Source organism: Saccopteryx bilineata, chromosome 6 (genome assembly GCF_036850765.1).
Source record: "Saccopteryx bilineata isolate mSacBil1 chromosome 6, mSacBil1_pri_phased_curated, whole genome shotgun sequence".
In the NCBI taxonomy this organism is placed as follows: domain Eukaryota; kingdom Metazoa; phylum Chordata; class Mammalia; order Chiroptera; family Emballonuridae; genus Saccopteryx; species Saccopteryx bilineata.
Window position 1 is genome coordinate 201,607,974 of NC_089495.1, and position 19,290 is coordinate 201,627,263.

The 19,290-nt window shown below is 54.7% G+C and overlaps 1 protein-coding gene across 1 annotated transcript in view; it reads right to left on the reverse strand.

Annotated features, from left to right (window-relative positions):
• The window catches only part of DLGAP4 (DLG associated protein 4), a 175,099-nt gene extending 156,147 nt beyond the window's left edge, over positions 1–18,952 (reverse strand). Inside the window, exon 1 of the mRNA XM_066237976.1 lies at positions 18,842–18,952. The gene's annotated coding sequence lies outside the window, so the exon portion shown is untranslated. The remainder of the gene's footprint in view (positions 1–18,841) is intronic.
• Positions 18,953–19,290: the final 338 nt, after the last annotated feature.

A 19,290-nucleotide genomic window follows, 5' to 3' on the forward strand; every position in this document is an offset into this window, starting at 1 on the left:
GGCCCTGGCCGGTTGGCTCAGCAATAGAGCGTTGACCCAGTGTGTGGAAGTCCCAGGTTCGATTCCCGGTCATGGAACACAGCAAAAGAGCCCATCTACTTCTCCACCCCCTTCCCCTTCTCTCTCTCTCTCTCTCTCTCTTTCTCTCTCTCCCACTCTCCTCCCACAGTCATGGCTCGAATGGTTCAAGCAAGTTAACCCCGGGCACTGAGGATGGCTCCATGGCCTCACCTCAGGCGTTAAAGTAGCTTGGTGGCAAGCATGGCCCCAGATGGCCGAGCATCAGCCTCAGACAGGGGTTGCTGGGTGAATCCCGGTTAGGGCACATGCGAGAATGAGTCTGTCTCTGCCTCCCTGCCTTTCACTAAATTAAAAAAACAACAACAACCCCACAACAAACATCACACTCAATGGTGAAAGGTCCCTCTGAGGTCAGAACAAGACAACATGTCCACTCGCACAAGTTCTATCAACAGTGCATCGGAGGTTCCAGCCAGGGCAATTAGGCAAGAAAATGAAACAAAAGGCATCCAGGCTGTAAATAAATAAAACTATCTTTACTTGTAGATGACATCCTCCTCTATATATAGACAATCCAATAGAATCCACACACAAAGAGGAATTGTAAGTAATAAGCAAGTTTACCAAGGTGCAGGATACACGATCAATACATAAAAATCCATTTTATTTCCATATCCTAGCTACAATCAGAAATTAAAACTTAAAAAAATACCTTTTATAATAGCATCAAAAACATGAAATACTTAGGAATAAATATGACGGAAGATGTGAAGGACTTATTTATGGGAAACTATCTTTTTGCTAAGTTTTAAAAAAACACCTAAATAAACTGAGATAACTCGCTCATGGGTTAGAAGATGCAATATTGTTAAGCTGTTCTTTCTCCCCAAATTGATCTTTCCATTCAAATCAATCGCAATCAAAATCATAACAGGCACTTTTGTAGAAATTGATCAGTGAAGAATAAAATTCATGTGGAAATGTAAAAGGACTTACAACAGCCAAAACAACCTTAAAAAAGAAACGCCAAGTTGGAGGGCCTGGTTTTTAAACCAGTCCGATACTGGGACACAGATAGACAAATAGATTAATGGGACAGAGGAGAGTCAGGAAGAGACCCCCACACACATGTGGACAACTGATTTTCGACAAAGGAGTGCAGAGAATGCAGTCAAGCCAGTTTTCTCAACAAATGGGGCTGGAGTAAATGAATTATTTATCAGCAAAAAGTAAAATTTAATACCTCCCTCACACTACATAAAAATGAACTCAAAATAGATCACAGTTCTGATGGGAACCTAAAATATTCCTTAAAGAAGAAAACACAGACTAAAACCTTCATGCTCTTAGGTTAGGGAAAGATGTCCTATATATGACACCAAACACAATCCATAAAAGAACAAATTTATAAGCTGGACTTCATCAAAATTGAAAATGACTATGCATCAAGAGACAAGCCACAGACTAGGAGAAAATATTTGCAAAACAGATCCTTCATAAGACTCATATCCAGAATACCAAAAGGGCTCTCAAAATTCACTAATAAGAAAGCAATCCAATTTCGAAACGGGCAAAAGATTTGAAGAGACACTTCACTGAGGACGACACTTCACCAAAGAAGACATATAGATGGTTAATAAGCACTTGAGAAGGCACTCAACATCATGGCCATTAAGGAATTGCAAATTAACACCACAATGAGAGATCGCACCTATTACAGAATGCTTAAACTTAGAAAGACTGACCGTGCCTAGGGTTGGGAAGGACGTGGGGAACTGGAAGGTCTGTTCACGGCTAGTGGGAATTTAAAAGGGTACGCCTGCCCATTTTGGAAAATATCTTGGCGGTTTCTTGAAAAGTTAAACACACGCCTAATATACTGTTCAGTCATTCTTCTCCTAGAAATTTTCCCACAAGAAATGGAAACATATGTTCATACAAAGACTTGTACACACACACATTCACAGAAGCTTTATTTGTAACAGCCCCAACTGGAAACAAACCCAAATATCCATCAACAAGTAATTGACTAAACAAACTGTGGCATATCCATACAATGGAATACTACTCAGCCATAAAAAAGAAGTTACTTACACATTATAACAAGGATGAATCCCCAAATAATTACGCTGAGTTAGAAGCAGCCAGACAGAAAGAGTATGTAAGAATCTATTTATATAGAATTCTAAGAACATAAATGAATGCTTGCCTTGAGAGAGGGAGGAGCAATGTAGAGGGAGGTTGGGGGGGGGAGCAACAGGGAGGCTTTCCGAGGGCCACAGAGAAACCCTTGGTTGTGATGGCTATGTTCATTATCTTGAATGTAGTGATGGTTTCACAGATGTATTCATTTGTCAAAACCTATCAATTTGAACACTTTAAATATGTGTGATTTATTATATATCAATTATACCTCAATAAAAGCCATTAAAAATAAGTCAAGTTACACTGGAAAAGAAAAGATTAAATTAGAATACCTTAATTGGTTTTTTTTCCAACTTAGATGTTCTACAATTCTTTTGAGTCTTGAAATGTTAAGTCTCATCTGTTCAAAGATCCATAATCATTTATTTCCAGAAATGTAAATACACCACGTTCTGTCATTTGAAGATAAGTGTACTGAGATTCTAAGAGGCATTGGTACAAGTAGGATGCCATAATTCTAAATCATTTCTCCTAGAAAGTAGCACTCGTAATCTGAGATGCCGTGATAATATCACTTTATCAATCTTATTTTTTTCTTCTCCAAACACAATGGCTCTAATTTCATCATCAGAATTTAAATTTGCTCCCGCTTTAGGGAGCCATTACACATGATGCTTAGGAAGAGTCTGAAGTAATATGGGGATGGGCCTCCACCATAAGAATGAGCAGGGATGGAGGGAACAGACGTGACACATAAACGTGTTCTGAAGTGTCAACCGCACCATGAAAACGAAACCCCCTCCAGGGAGAACCACCAATGGGACGGATTTTCAACACTGCGGTGGACAACTGTAGTGATTTTTAGTTTCAGCTTTTTCCTTTGTAATTTTTTATATTTTACTTTTATTATTTATTTATCTAATTTTTTTTTTTTAGTGAGAGAGAGCGATAAACAGGGACAGACAATCAGGGATGGACGGACAGACAGACAGGAAGGGAGGGAGATAATAAGCATCAATTCTTCGTTGCAGCACCTTAGTTGTTCACTCATTGCTTTCTCGTATGTGCCTTGATGAGGGTGGGGGGCTACAGCAGAATGAGTGACCCCTTGCTCAAGCCAGTGACCATGGAGTCATGTCTATGATCCGGCGCTCAAGCCCACGACCTCAGGGTTTCAAACCTGGGTCCTCAGCACCCCAGGCCGACACTCTATCCACTGCGTCACCACCTGGTCAGGCTTTTACTATTTATTTTTAAATTAAAAAGCTTTCTTTTCTTTAGCAACTTGAAAGTCACAGAAAAATTGAGCAGAAAGTCCGAGAGTTTCCACACATTCTTTCTACTTCCCCCTTACAGTTTCCCGTATTAGTAACATCTAGCACGGGTGTGGTATATTTCGCTACAACTGACGAACCAATATTGATCATATTATTGATGCATTATTATTAACTGAAGTCCATAATTTACATTAGGTTTCTCTTTTTGCATTGTATGGTTCTATGGGTTTTGACAAATATATAATGTCATGTATTTTTTTTTTTCCATTTTAGAGAAGCGGGGAGAGAGAGAGAGAGAGAAAGAGAGAAGGGGGTGAGGAGCAGGAACCATCAACTCCCGTCTGTGCCTTGATGGGGCAAGCCAGGGGTTTAGAACCCGTGACCCCAGCGTTTCAGGTCAACGCTTTATCCACTGCGCCATCACAGGCCAGGCTAATGTCATGTATTTCAGTATCACACAGAAGAGCTTCACTGTGCTACAATCCTCTGTGCTCCAACTCTTCCTCCCTCCCTCCTTCCCTTCCCCCGAATCCCTGGCAACCACTGATCTTTTTCCTGTCTCTTAATAGTTTTACATCTTCCAGAACGTCGTATAGTTGGAATCAGACAGTATGTAATCTTTTCAGATCGGCTTCTTTCACTTAGTAATTGTGTTTAAGGCTCCTCCATGTCTTTTTTTGTGGCTTGATAGCTCATTTCTTTTTACTGCTGAATAATAAATATTCCATTAAATGGATGTACCACAATTTATTTATTCGTTCCTCTACTGAAGGACATCTAGGTTGCTTCCATTATTTTACTCTTTAATTTTTATTTTATTGCTTTGTCTTTGGTTTTTCATTTCTTAAAAGTCATGTAAATGTTGGCCACAACCTGAAAGTCCAGCATTTGGAGGCTGGTTCGATCGAGGTGGTCTGATTGCACAGCCAGAGATGTTCACCTGAAATCTATGTGCACTTATTGATCAATGTCACCCCATTAATTTCTAAATAAAAAAGAAGTGACCGCCCAGTGGAGTCCCCGCAGCGATCCGCGTGGTGGTGAGGATGTGGAGCACCCGGACCCCTTGGGTCCTGCTGGCGGGACGGAACCTCGGGACACCCACTTTAGAAGGCGGCTCGAAAGTGGAGAGAGTGGGAAATACCCACCCAGTGGCATGGTAGGCAGTGCTGTAACCGGATGAACTGCCAGCCCCATAACGACACGGGTGAGTCTCACAGACAAATGACGAGCAAAGGAAGCCAGACCCCAAAGAGGCGTCCTGTATAAGCCCATTTTATCCGAAGGTCCAGAACAGGCTGGACTACGCAGTGGTTTTAGAAGTCAGAATATTGGGTACTCTAGGGGCGCGGGGTGGGGAGTTATCTAGGAACAGACATAATCGAGCCTCCGGGGGGAGCTGGAAATAGCCTATATCTTGGTCTGAGGGGTAGCTGCAGATATGGTGTGTGTGTGTGTGTGTGAGAGAGAGTGTGTGTATGACATGATGTATGCAAGGTGGGGTAAAGGAAAGTTTACAGTTGTAAGTACATGAAACAGCTTATTCTTGTATTATTACTTATCAATTATTGTATTCTTTTCCATACAAACAACCATAAACCGACTTTTGCCCCACCCTGTATATAGGAATCAAGCTATACTATACATTTAAGATTAACACACTCTACAACACGCTACATCTCCATATAAACATTTTGTGTGAAATAATACTCTGCAGTCATGGACTCAGAAGGACAGCTGGCACCAAGGGGAAAAGCAGCTATGGGTGAGCAGGGCTAACACGACCCGACTTACGCAAAATCATCTAAACAAACATACGCACTTCATGTAAAGACGACTTCAAAATCATATAAGCTACCATTTATGAGCACTTTCTGTATGCCATTTTTTCATCCTCAAAACAGTCTTATGAGGTAGAGACCATTACTGGCCCCATTTTACAGATGAGAAGACTAAGGCACAAAGAAGTTATGTAACTTGCTTAGAGTCAGTATCAGCTAAGTGGCAGAGTTAGATTTGAACTCAGGCCTTGTGGCACCAGAGCCCATGTTCTCATATAAATCCCCAAACCCATGAGTCCCAAGTGGTACAGTCCCCACCACCACCCCCATGCTTAACCTCACCCTTCTCCCTCACCCCAAGACTCTAGCCTCCCCATCTTCCTTTCTCTTTCCCGAAAACACCACTGCCCTCACACCACAGGGTTGGCGTATCTGCCATTCCCTCCACCAGTAAAAACTTCCCCAGCTCCTCTTTGCTAGGGTAACTTCTCATCCCTCGGCACAAGTGTCACCTCCTCCAGGAAGCCTTCCTGATGCCCATCTGGGCTGGGACCTCTCCTTTGTGCCCATAGTTCCTGTGCCCCACCCCTGCGGGCCTCATTGCTGTTTTTCCTGCTTTTTGAGTTCCCTAAGATCAAGGAAGTGTCTTTCACTCAGAGACATGTCCCCTCTGTCACCACAGGCAGGCATGGAGTCAGCACTCAACAAATACTGGATGGATGGACGAACCCATCTGCCAGGGCTGATGGACCGAAGACATCGGAAGGCTGACATCGAAACATTAATGGTGGTCACCACAGGGAAGTAGATTCCAGGGAATTCTTACATTCAGTTTTGCATTTGTGGTTTATCTGGTTGGACAGTGTTCTGGGGCAGGTACCATTTTCCAGCCCCTCAGCGTCTCCCCTGCCCGGGGACCCGTCTGTACGCTCCCTGCACCCGCACACACTCTCCCAGCTCTGCCTGCAGCCCCAGTGGGCGGCATATTAATAAACGGAGGGAGAAGGTCACCCAGCTCGCAGGCACTGAGCTGTCCTTGACTCGGGTACAGATGAAATGCGCTGAGGCGGGGGGGGGGGGGGGGGGGTAGCCGCTTCACCAAGCGCTGAGCACGTGTGAGCTATTTCTGTTTCCCACCCGACCGAGCTGGGCACGGCACATCTGCTGTGGGAGCCGCGCAAGCCTGGCAGGCAGCGGGTGGAACCACTGCCCAGCGGCTCACACCAGACCCAGCCACTGCCCCGCTGGAAACCCGCCCACAGCTCTCCAGTGCCCAGGGGAGGGGAGGGGAGGGAGTGTCCGGCAAGACCCTCAGCCTGGCACTCGGGGCCAACCTCCCTGCTCTCCACTTCCCCAAGTACAGCGGGTTCTCGCTCAACTTGTGCCCTCTCCACATGCGGTTCCCTTTGCCCAGACCGCCAGCTCTGTCCCTGTGGTGGCTCATTCCCACTTAACCTGTAGGACCCAGCACGGACCACTCCATCCTCCAAGAAACCTTCCCTGACCATGGCCCCAGCTGGGTGCCCTGTTGTTCTCGAGCTCCCTGTTATGACCATAGACATCTCCATGTTGTCCCAGTGGCCTGTGACCCCTCGCCCAGACCGCGGTGTGGCCACCTTGAGGGGCCTCGTTAGTCATCTCCACGTCCCCAGCGTCCAGCAAGGGCCTGGCCCACACCAGACACAAACCCACACTTGACACTGACTACCCACGGAGAACGCGTTCTGAGTGCTGAGAGGCAGAGGAAGGCGGAGCGACTCCGGGGAAGTGGGAGTCAGGGAGAGGATGACTGAGTTTAGCTGTGACTTGGAGGCCAAAAGTCAGAGATGTGGCCCCGGGGACAGCGAGGTGGGGGGGAAGACCTGGAACCCTTCTGACAGGTATGCCCACCCCTGTGTGGCCAGCAGCGCCCAGAGCTCCCGAGGCGGCCCGGGCTCCAGGTCCAGGTGTGGCTGCTCGCAGGCCCTGCCTCCCCTACCCTGGAACACAGTAGATGTGGAATTTGTACGGAACAAAGCATTTTGTCTAAATATATCTGCTCCCCAATGCAGGACACACAGGGAGAGTGAGGGGGGGCATGGCGGGCTCGCAGTTTTGGGAGCAACTGCTGACAGGACCATGGCCACTGGCCCTGGCAGAGGGAGTCCACCCTGGGGCCCAGGGTCAGGCCTGGGCGCCTGGGTGGGCTTCTCCAAGGAGGATGCCCACTGCCTGATCTACCACCAAAAAGCTGCCGCCTCGAATGTGGGCCATGTACAAACCAGGCCAGCAGAGGAGGGAGGGGACACAGAGGTAGGGCTGGGGGAGGGGACACGGAGATAGGCCTGGGGGAGGGGAAACCGAGGTAGGCCTGGGGGAGGGGACACGGAGATAGGCCCGGGGGGAGGGGACACCGAGGTAGGGCTGGGGGAGGGAAAGGCAGAAGCAGGCTTAGGGGAGGCCCAGGAAAGGGGACCTTGGTCCCAGGCCATCCCGAGTCCAGGCTCTTCCCAACACCTTGTTGCAACAGAGGCGCAGAGAGGGAGGCACCTCAAACAGGGTCACACAGGAGCCTAGGGGCAGTGAGGGCTGAGGGACCCAAGTGTCCTGGCTCCCAGGCGCTCTGAGCATTTCTAGAACTCTCTTTGGCTACTTGAGGTTCTCCCGAGACTCCTTCAGAGTGGGATGGCGGGAAGAGCCCTAGATTCATGGCAAGAGGCGTGTGATTCAGCCCTGTCACGCTGGGGCCCTTGGGCAAGTCCTAAGTGGATTCCCACCTGCAAAGTGGGGATAAGCGAGTGTCCCCCGTGTGCTGCTCTCACGGGGAGGCCCAGGACCCGCTGTGAGCTGTTCTGGATCGGGGAGTGAGGAGAGAGCGCCAGAGGGCTGGGGGGGCACTCACGACAGAGCAACACCAGTTGGCTGCTTTTTCTTGAGCACTTACTATGTGTTGGGCCCTGTCCTAGGTACCTGCACACACAGTACCTCACTGCACCCTCACACCGAGCCTCCAAGGTAGGCAGTGACTTGGGGGACAGAGTCAGGACTCAAACTCAGGCCAACCTTTAGAGTCACTCACTTCCTCCTGTGGGTGGACAAGCTTGCTGGCAGCCACCCAGGGAGGTCAGCCTGTGGCTCCAAAAGGCCTTCCCAGGGTCCTTGGGACAGAGGCAGTTGCCACCTTTCCACTCAGTTTTGCTCTTTTCATGAAAAAACCAGAAGGATGCCTGACCTGTGGTGGCGCAGTGGGATAAAGCGTCAACCTGGAACACTGAGGTCGCCGGTTCGAAACCCTGGGCTTGCCTGGTCAAGGCACATATGGGAGTTGATGCTTCCTGCTCCTCCCCCTTCTCTCTCTGTCTCTCTCTCTCACTCCTCTCTCTCTAAAAAATCAATAAATAAAATATTAAAAAAAAAACCCAGAAGGAAAGAACCCCCCCACACACACACACAAAACCCTGTTCATTAAAATGGCTGGACACAGATACTGCTATTGACTCCTCATCTTAAACAGGCACCAAAGCCCCACCCAGCTGAGGCCTCCCTCCCCGCCCTCGCTGCTCTGACCCTGGGCAGGAGGACCGTGGTTTAAGAGCCTGGCCAGTCTGGTCTCAATCTCGGCTCCAACAGCACCCGGCAGAGGGGGCTGAGGGGCGTCACCCTCCTCTCCGAGCCTGAACCCCCTCCCCCCACCCGTGCCCAGACGCTGGGCGGACTGAAGGGACTGCTGATGTCTAGGTCTGGCCCAGGCCTCGAGAAAAGAGCATCTCTCCCAACTACCCTACAGAGGACGAGAGTCTGAGCCCCAGGCCCGCAAGGCGGCTCCTGGAGATAGACGGGGAGTGTGTGTTATGAGAAAGATAATAAATGTCTACCAGTTTTAAGCCACTAAGTTTTGGAGTAATTTGTTACGCAGCAATAGATTACTAACACAGAAGGTGAGCCTGAAGACCAGAGAGGAGAGGGAGCGACCTGGCACTGGCTGGCGGGGGGTGGGTACTCTGGGGGCGGGGCTTCAGGGGTCTCTGGGGGGTGGGCTCCAGGGGTAGGACCCACCCCGCTCCCAGGCTGCACGTGCCTCCCCCTCACGTACGTGCCTCCCCCTCACGTCAGCCCAGAGATCCTCCGCCCCTCCCAAGCTCAGCCTCCCTTAAGGCTGCTGTTTATGATGGTTTCCAGACAGAACAGACCTGGAATAACTCCTCCGACCCACAAAGCCTACTGTGCGCCAGCACAATTTTGCAGTAAATTCTCACAGCAGCCCTTTGGAGCTGAATGTTAGTGTCCCCAGCGCCTAGGATAATGTCTGGCACAGAGCTGATATTTGAATCAGTCAGTGTGGACTAGGCTAAAGTAATACATAGGCCCCAAAATTTCAGGGGCTCAAAGATTGAGAAATATACTGTTCACAAAAATTAGGGGATATTTCAAAACGAATATGAAGCTATAAAATATCCCCCAATTTTTGTGAGCCGTGTGTATATTCCTTTCAAACAGTCGGGCTTCTCAGGTTGGCAAAAAACAGCCCCGGGGGGCCCACAAGCTAGAAGAAGCCAACCGACCAACCGACTTCCCTCTTGCTCAGGCTCTGAGAACCCCATGGTGCCCCAGATGGGCTCACGCAGCCACGGGACGCCTCCTGGGGCTGGGGAAAAAGACATGTGGGGCCACAATGGGACGTCAGCCCAGCCCCTGCCTGAGACACCGGCCACGTGGCCGGGCCCCTCTGTGGGAAGGGAGCGGAGGGGCACATGCTGTACTCTGGATACTGGGCTCCACGATACTCATGACCTGTGTACCCACTGTGTGCCAGGCCTCAGCCTGGCCCCTGCCTGGGGGGCCTCCACCTGCTGGGGAGGCAGACACTGAGTGGACCTCACAGTCCACAGGCCCCTGGAGTCCGGGCAAGGTAATCCTGTGGGATGGGAGAGCATCTTCAGGTAGGGCGAGGCCTGAGCTCAGCGTCAATAACAAACAGGCGTTACTGAGGGAGACTTCGGGGGAGGGTCTTCCGGTCGGAGAGGACAGTAAATGCAGAGGCTGGGCAAGAGGGCATGGTGGGGGCAGGAGGGGCTCACAGGGACGCACGGAGGCATCAACGGCTCTGCGCCCTGGGCCATGACGGTGTGAACAGCCAGGTGTGGCTCCTGGGTCAATCGCTGTGCCCAGCTGTGGAGGGCATGCGGGCAGGGGCTGGCGGCCCAGAGACATGAAAACTGGAGCCACAGGACGCCAGGGCGGGGAAGGAGGGGCGGGGAAGGAACCCGATTTCTACTCTGTAGCCAGACCCCCAGACCCACCCCAAGGGCTCCAGGCACAGGCTGCCCCCTCCCCGGCCTCCAGGAATGGACGTGTCACTCAGCAAACCCACCTGGCACCCTCTCCAGGCTGCCCGCTGCCTTTGTCTCCGCCCTGTCCAGCGTCAGCAGAGTTTGGCGGCACACAGGTCAGCAGAGGTCGGTTGGCTCAGCAGAGGCGGAGAGTGCACCCTCTATGCCAGCGCTGGGGAGGCCCGGGCATGACTGGCCAGGAGCGCCCCACGGGTCTGCCCTGCTCTGAAACCTTCTGGACCCTCAGTCTCTACCAGAGGGAAGCACTGTGTGGGGGGAAGCTGAGGGGCTGTGAAGAGGAGGCCTCACCCCACAGTGACCAGCCACAGGACCTCAGACAAGTTGTTTAAATGTCCTGAGCTGGCCCCAGGGATGGCGAAGGGCTGGTACAGCCAGGGCAGACCGCCCAGGAACCCCTCAGGGATCAGATCCACGCCAGCCATTACCTGTCCCACCTGGGCAGGCGGCTGGGCCTGTCGGAGCCTCGGTTTCCTCATACCCCAGGAAGTATTCCTCATACACCCTGCAGCCCAGCCCCCTCCAGCTTCAGACTCTCACAGCGACCAGGCCAGCCCCACCTCCGGGCCTTGGCCAGACGGGTCTACCCAGTGAGCGCCTGCTCACTCTCGCGGCTCAGCCGCGGGGTCCCCTCCCTGGGGCGGCGTGGCAGGACCAGCAGGCTTCTGTGCCTCTCAGTGGTAGCAGCACCTTCACTGACGGGAGTTTACACTCATCTGGGAGGTTCTATCATGACTGCTGGCCTCCCGGGAGGGGTCATGTGCTTCCTGGGAAGGGACGGAGGCTCAGATGCTGACACACGCCCAGCACTGCCTTGGCCCCTCAGCGGCCACCTCACCCGTGTTTCCTGAATGAATGCTTAGAAAGAGAAGGTGGGAGGGAAGTCCAGAGGGGTGATGGTATCTACCTCCTCGTGCTGAGAGGACCTGACAACCTATGAAAAGCCTGGCCTCAGGGGGGGGAAATGTCACAGACACACACCCCACCTTCACACATGCCCCCCCCCAAACACCACGCACACTTGCATGAACAGGGCTGGGAAAGGGCCTGAGAGCAGCCCTAGCTCCCTGGCCATCCTGCACTCTCCCAGAGTCCCTGGTGAACCAGACACACGAGGCTCAGACGCACAGACAGGCAGAGGGACGAGGGTCAGACACAAAGACAGGCAGAGGGCCTGGCCTCGTGGCTGGCCAAGATCCACAGGCTACCCAGAGCCAACCAGCATCTGCTGCGCCCATGCTGTCCCTGGAAGGCCTCTCACATGCCCAGTCCTCCAGGAATCTCTCACCCCCCAAAGTGCCAGGTCCCGCAGAGCAGGGGCCTGCTGACATGCTGACGCCTCCCGCCCGCCGTCACACCTTGGCGCTGAGGCTGGGAGCTGTGGGGGTCGGCGAAGAGGCTCAGAGAATTCCCAGCAGTGTCAGGGGAGGACTCTGAGATGGGCAGGGGCAGCCCCCACCCCGGCTACTATACGGACGGGGAAACTGAGACCAGAAGGGGGAGAGGGAGGCTCGCAGCCACCCAGCTTGCCCCGCTTGGGGCCTACTTTCCTGCCCGCATGCCGGCATCACAGAGACGGAGGTTCATGTCCTCACCCACCTACCGGGATGCAGTCTCAGTTTCCTCAGATGTAAGATGGGGGGATGACCACAGTACCCTCCCCCTCCACTGCAGGTGCACACAGGGAGGGCACAGGTGGCACAAGGCCCTGGAGCTAACTAATCCTGTGTCTTCAGACTACAACCCCACCCTCCAAATAGCAGAAAAGTCACAGGTGACCCCTCACAACTGTCACTGAAAAGCTGCCCGGTCAGCCTCCGAATTCTGAAGCCCGTCCCTCCCAGTCCACACTGCCCAGAAAAGGCAGGCCACCAGGCCAGGGCCACACAGCAAGGCCCCGGCACGCTGAGACCTGAACTTGGGCCCTGTTCGGCTGAGCCTCCAGCCCTGAGCCTCCTACCATCCAAGTGGAGCTGGCAGAGCTGAGGAGGTGCCAGGGCTTGGCAGCAGCCAGGGGAGGTAGGCAGGCAGGCAGGCAGCCGGGGGTGGTGGGAAGAACCTCTTCCCCCCTGTCTTTAGCAAACCCGGATCCCCGTTTCCATGTGCTCCAGAGCCCTGGTTGCTGCGTCACCACGCGCAGTCAGCCTGCAGTGGGCGGAAGGACAGGCCCCCTCCCTCTGGCAGGGGTGGGGGACAGGGAGAGGCGGGGGCCAGGCGAGGGTCGGCAGTGAGGACAGTGAGGGCTCCCTGACACCTCCCAGGGAGAAGCCCAGCACATTCACCCCTGGAGTCACAGAGGGCTCAGCTGGGAGAGCCCCGCAGACCTAACCCCAGCACCCCAACAAACAGATGGAGTCCAAGAGACCCAGAGAGGGGCTGGGACTCAGTCAGGGACACACAGCAGCAAATCAGCTCACTACTCTTTCCTCAGTCCCCCTCCTGAAGCCTCCTCCCTCACGGCAGGCTCACCTGCCACAGCAGAAAGGAAAGTACCTGGACCCAGAGGTGGGGCTCTTGCTCCCTGTCCTGCACAATCTCGGCACCCCATCTCACTGGGCGTGGTTCTGAGCCCCTGTCGTGGGCACAGCGCTAGTACCCAGCAGGCGCTCAATCACTGGCCCCGTACTTTATTCACACTCCAGGGTGCCTGCCCCAGTTCTGTTATCAAAGACAGAGCCCGCCCACATCGTGTTTTCTAAAGATGATCCCCTCACATGCCAAAGGTCGCATTAGCCCTTTCTGAAGCAAACTCCCCGGGAGGGACGGACGACCTGCCCTGGCCTCACACGGAGGGGAGGAGGACGCTGCCGTGTTCCCTGCCTTCTCAGGTGCACCTGCGCCCTGTGACTGGGTCCCCGGGGGCTGCGGTGAAGGCGGAGGGGTCTGCCCCTTCACTGGACGGTCCCAGACACCAAGCATTTTGTCTCCCTCTGCTGTGTAGCTGTGGTCACTTCTCAACACCCGTGTCACCTCTTGGCTCAACCTCCCCCCCAAGCCCGAACAATGGGCACCTTCCAGAACTGTGTGTGAGGGAAGGAGCTCTCACTAAAGTCCACACCGGGGCCTCTGGCAGGGCCTGGGAGGAGAGGCAACGAGTGGCCACTGATGTGCAGGGACACTCCTGCGGTCACCCTTTCAGACCAGGCTGACCTCGGCCTCCAGTGTGTGTCCAGGCTCTCCAAGCCGAGATCCGGCTCTACGACATGTGATTCCTACAGGCCTGACGCCCACCCATCACTCTGGTCGTGTTAAACAAACGGGAACATCAGACTCTCCAGGACACGAGAGTGTCCAGATTCTAAACTCTGACTCTAAACACTGTCGGCCTTAGACAACTTACTCTGTGCCCCAGTTACCTCATCTGTAAAATGGGATGACAATAATAGGGCATGATGGGACTCAGGGGGGAAGCCGGATTTAAGGTGCTGAGAGCTGGTGCTCATGCAACAAAGGGCCCAGCAGCGTGCTGACTCCGGAGAGATGGTCAGTGATGCTTTGTTGAATGAGTGGATGCCAGGCAAGGATGCTGTTGTTATTACCATCAACATCAGCAGGGATCCCCGAGCCTGGTTTTGTAACCAGCCCTGGTGGAGGGTGTAGCGAAATTCTCCAAACAAAATTTGCTTCCATTCATTTTGGGTTTTTGAAAAGGCCACGTCAGACAACTTGGTGGGGAGGAGGCGGCATTGCGAAATCAGCACAGAGGGAGCCAGGCAGGCCCGGCTCATGGGCTCATGAAATGACGTGTTAGCAGCTGGCAAGAGGGCCCTACCTGCTGGCACCCCGGGGCCCAGGGGCAGAGGGTCCTGCGCTGTGGGCTTACCCCCCACCTTATGACTGACCTTGGACACCCCCTCCAACTGCTTTAAGCCTCAGTTTCCTCATCTGTCAAATGAAGACAATACCCTTTGCATTGCTGCCCCCTGGGGTAGCCAAAAGATGTGGGATTAAATGTGTCCTGCGGACTGCAGAGAGGTGCACCCCCCCACACACAGGTCTCGGTCCTGGCCGGGGCAAACCCCAGGAGACTGTGGAGGGGGTGCAGGAGCAGAACATGCCACAGGCCACCGTAGAAGAAAGGCCACCTGTGAGTGTTCAGGGCCCTCCAGGAGAGTTTGATAAGTGGGCAGTGGGCATGTCCTTGGGCCCCCACAGGAAGCCTCTCCTCAGTGACGGCCGGGGCAGTGCGAGTTCGCGTCGTGGGACCCTCCCTCCAGCCCTGGCAACTCCCTCAGTGACGGGGCCGCCTGCTAGAGTGCTCCAGCCTCATCAGCCCCCTGCTGACCCAGGCCCAGGTGCTCACACACACTGCCCTCCAAAGCCACGGGAGGGAACCAAGCCCAGCCCTGTGACAGCCCCTCACATACCCAAAGGAGAGGCAGGGCCTGGCGGACTCCATTCCTGAGCTGCTCGCATCACAGACGCCTCTGAGATCACCCAGTGGGTCCAAGCCTTCGCTTTACCACATGACTCCAGAAAGGGGACACGCTTCATCCAGGGCCACACAGCAACAGGGCTCCTGGCACAGACTGGACACACTCCATGGTGGCACACTGCCCTCCTCCATGACCAGCCCGCTAGGGAGGGCCACCTCCCATATGGACTTGCGATCCCCCAACCCCAAGCCCGCCTTGCACTGGGCTTCCACTGTGCCTTTATCCATGCCATCCTCTCAGCCTGCGTGCCCTCCCCTGCATTCTCCACCTACCAACATCCCTCTAATCCTCCAAAATCCACTCCGGATCTCCTGCCTGTCCTCCAGGATGGAGCTCCCACAGGTCCACACTAGTGGCCCTTCCCAGCACCTGGACAGCTCCAGACCCCATCGCTGGGAGGGGCCTGGCAGGATGACTACAGTTTACAGAGCAGGGCCCCTCCCATCTGACCCTGTGTACCCAGGCCGGGCACTGATGGGGCCTTAGGAAATACTGGTGGCCAAAAGAAGAAATGGAAGACTAGGAAATGGAGGGGTGACCAGCTGGGGACCTAGTGGACGAAAGAATGAATGAACAAGGAAACAGATGATGACGTAAGCAAATGAACTGATGTGGCAATAAATGCCCAGTCAGACAGGCATAGGCACACTCCTGAAAACACAGTGTCCTGCCCACCTGTGGACCCTCACCCTCTTCTAAAGCCTCTGGGGTCCCATGGACACATGGGATTTTAGAGGCCAGAAGCTTATAACTCCCACAGAACCCAGCCTAATGCCTCTGAATTTGCAGACCCAGGTGAAGGCCAGGAACTCATGGGGATGGTCGTGCTGGCAACTATGTCAGTCCCAGGTTCCCACCATGCCCTGCCACCCAGCCCTCAACTCAGAATAGCCCTGGCCATGTTTACCCTTTTATTCCACCAAAAAAAATGGACTCAAGGCTGAGGAAGAGCCAAGACCTGTCCTCAGCACCTGGGGAATGACAGGAAGAGGCCGGCGTGACCCTGCCCCTCCCCAAACCAACCACACCACGAGGTGTCCAATGAGTGGTGACTGGGTAGTGAAGATAGAGGCCCAAGGGGCTATGAATGTGGTGACAGGGACACAACCTGGCCTGGGCATCAAGGAAGGCTCTCTTCTGGAAGTGACGGCTCAGCTGAGATCTGGCCGATGAGTAGTTAAGTAGGCAAATGCAGGGAGGGGGGTGGGATGTTCAGGTAGAGGAACCAGCACGTGCAAAGACCCTGAGGCTGGAGGGAACGTGGCCTGCTCCAGGAAATGAAAGCAGGCTAGGGGTCCGAAGCCAAAGAGGGAGGAGGGGGGTACAAAATATGTCCAGATAGGTGGCTAGTCGAGAGAGGAGGTGGGACTTCATTCTAAGAGCTGTGGGCATTTACTTAGTATCTACTGTGTGCTTTTAAAAAAAAATCTGCATTCAAGCTTTTATAAATTCACGTTTCAAAATATTGAAATGGAGGTGTTTAGAAGGCAAGATGGTCAGATAATGCTATTTTTAATGATTTTTTGAATGAATGAATCTATCAATCACAGATGTATGAAAGGGTAGAGACCACCTGCTTCCTGTCACATAAAGTATCCAACACCATTCCTCAGAGCCTTCCCATCATGTAGAGACACTGACATTTATCAAGCCAGTGGCCCAGAAACCACGCAAGAACCTAACGAGATGCCAGTAGGTGCCCCTGGTATGTCCAATATGTCACCGAGTCTTCCAAAAGCTCCAAAGTACACAATTTATCTTCAGTTCCCAAATGCTGTGCGGACTCCCCTCAAAACCCCCGACTCCGCAGCCAGGCAGCCTGGTGCCCAGGGCATGGCCCTCAAGCTCGCAGCTCCATCTCAGCGCTGCCCTGGGTCCCACCTAACTCAGCCACTAGACCCGCTCTACCCCCCCCCACTTCCTCTCCAATCTGGGCCCTACACTCTGTCCCCAGCACCCAGCACAGATGGCCTCCCACACAAAACAGGGGCTTCCTTGAAAGGGGGGATATCAGGCCATGCCGTGTCCCAGCACCCGGCACAGGCCTAACCTGGCCTCCCATGGAGGGACAAGGGGCGGGTGTCATGGACACCACGCACAGGCACACTCACAGAAGTTGAACTGCTGCCTCTTGCTCTATGAGGACCCCGGAACCCTGGCACACCACTGCCCCCCGCGCAGGCACACACACGCACGCACACCCCATGTACACAGCCAGTGTCTCCCGGAGCTGCTGGGAACACACGCGGCATCTGCTGCTAACTGGACAGCAGCCAGCTTTGGGGCCTGGCTGTGGCTCCCAACACTCCAGCCACCAATTGGCCACTCAGCTCTGCGGCCCCACCCAGCTCTGCTGCTCACAGCAGGCTGACTCAGGCCCCCCAGGCCACCCGGGGATTGGGCAGCCCATAGTCCCCTCTGTGGGACAGAAACTGGGCTCCTTCAACAGCCACTTTTTGAGATGGTCTTGTGCAACCTGGCTCCACCACCTCCAGCACAGCAGACACACAGCCCCTCCCACCAGAGCAGGCACAGAGGCAGGGAGAGCCAGGACCCCAGGGAACCGGGCTGGGGAGACAGGCGCAATGGGGGACACGCAGGCAGGTCCGGCCTCCCTTGTCATTTCCACTTGCGAGCAGGTGGGGGTGCAGGGACCCTTCCCCCATTAGGACTGCCCTCCAAGCTCGAGGTTTCCCATTCTCAGGGCACCTCACTCCCCCTCTCACCCGCACAACTGGCCTTCACCAACCCACAACCCTGCCGGCATTTCATTTTCCTAAAATCAACAGTCTCTGGCGGCCCCTCTGCAACACTCAGGCAGCGCAGAGGGAGAAGGGAGAAGGGAGAAGGGAGAAGGGAGAAGGGAGAGGAATAAAGGGAGAGAGGAGGAATGGAGGGAGAGAGGAATGGGAGGATGGTGGAGGATCAGAGGAGGTAGGTTTGGTCAAAAGAGGCCAGAGGCCATCACATGTCCAGATAGCACATGTCCCCTCTCAGAAGGCACATCTGGACCCAGCTGTTCTCTCGGGCCACCTGGTCCACCTGCCATCCGCTCTGAATGCGAACCCCTTTCACTGCGGGGGGGGGGGGGGGGAGCCGCACGTGGGGGCCTCCCCTAGCCATGTGAGCGCCCCCCCAGCCCAGGTGCTCTGGTCAGTCCGGCCCCTCCTGAGTAGCAAGCAGGAAGGGGGCGCTATACTGTGCTTGGAGGGAGGGGGTCTGCCCTCGCCCCCTCTGCAGATGCTGGGTCCAGAAAAGGAGCTCAGGAAGGGGGGAAGCCTGCTGGGCAGGCTCCCGGGGCTACTGAAGCGGGGTGCAGGCAGCTGGGTTGAATGGAGGAATGCCCGGCCGGCAGTCAGAGCTCCCTCTGCTTAGCTCCGAGGTTGGTGGGCAGCGGAGAGGAGTCTGCCTCAACCGCTGGCCGCCCTGCGGATTGAGGATCAGCCCGAGAAGGGGCTTCCCAGCTTTGGCAGTCCCTTGACATGGGGGAGTCCACGGGAATAAGAGCTGACATGGGGGGGCGGGGTCTGGCCCTGGATAGGGGTTTCCGGGCCCCAGCGCCTCTGACTCCCCCATTTCAAGGTGCGGGGAGACCTGGATTAGGGGGATCCCTCCCAGAGAAGGGGGCTTCCCAGCCGCAAAGCCGCCCCCTCAGACCAGGGGCTAAGCAGACAGAACTGGCAGGGGGAGGAGGCTTTTCTGCGCCAGTGCCACCCCTCGGTGTAAGGAGGTCTATCAGGGAGGAGAGCCAGATTTGGGGGGCTTCCGGAGGGACGGGGCGTACCGGCCTCAAAAAGGGGATCAGGGCCGCCGTGTGCGCGCGCGCGCGCGCCACGCCACCCCCGCGCCCTCACCTGCGTCCCGCGCCTCCGCCGCCTCCGGCCAGCTCGGCCGCTGCGCTGTGCCGCCGTCGTTCGGGTCCGCTCGCAGGTCCGCCAGCCTAGGCCCCGGCCCGCGGGCGCCCCATGCCTCTCTTCTGACCGGCGCGGCGCCCCAGATGCGGCTGCAGGAGGAGGAGCCGCACGGCCCGGTTCCCCCGGAGCAGCGGGGAGGGGGCGGGGGAGATGCGCGCGGGGGAGGGGGCCGCGTGGCTGCGCCCAAAACCAGGCGCGGATCCGGCCACTGGCTTGGGGCTAGGAGGGTGGGGGGCGCTATTTCCAGAGCTCACCTCCCCTCATGCCTTACTGGAGGGAGATAGGGTCTCCGTAGTCAGCGACGCTTAGTGGCCAGCCGGAAGGGCACTCAGAGATCCTCGGTCCGTTGCCCAGAGAGTGTAGGCTAGTGGTACAAGGTCACACAGCAG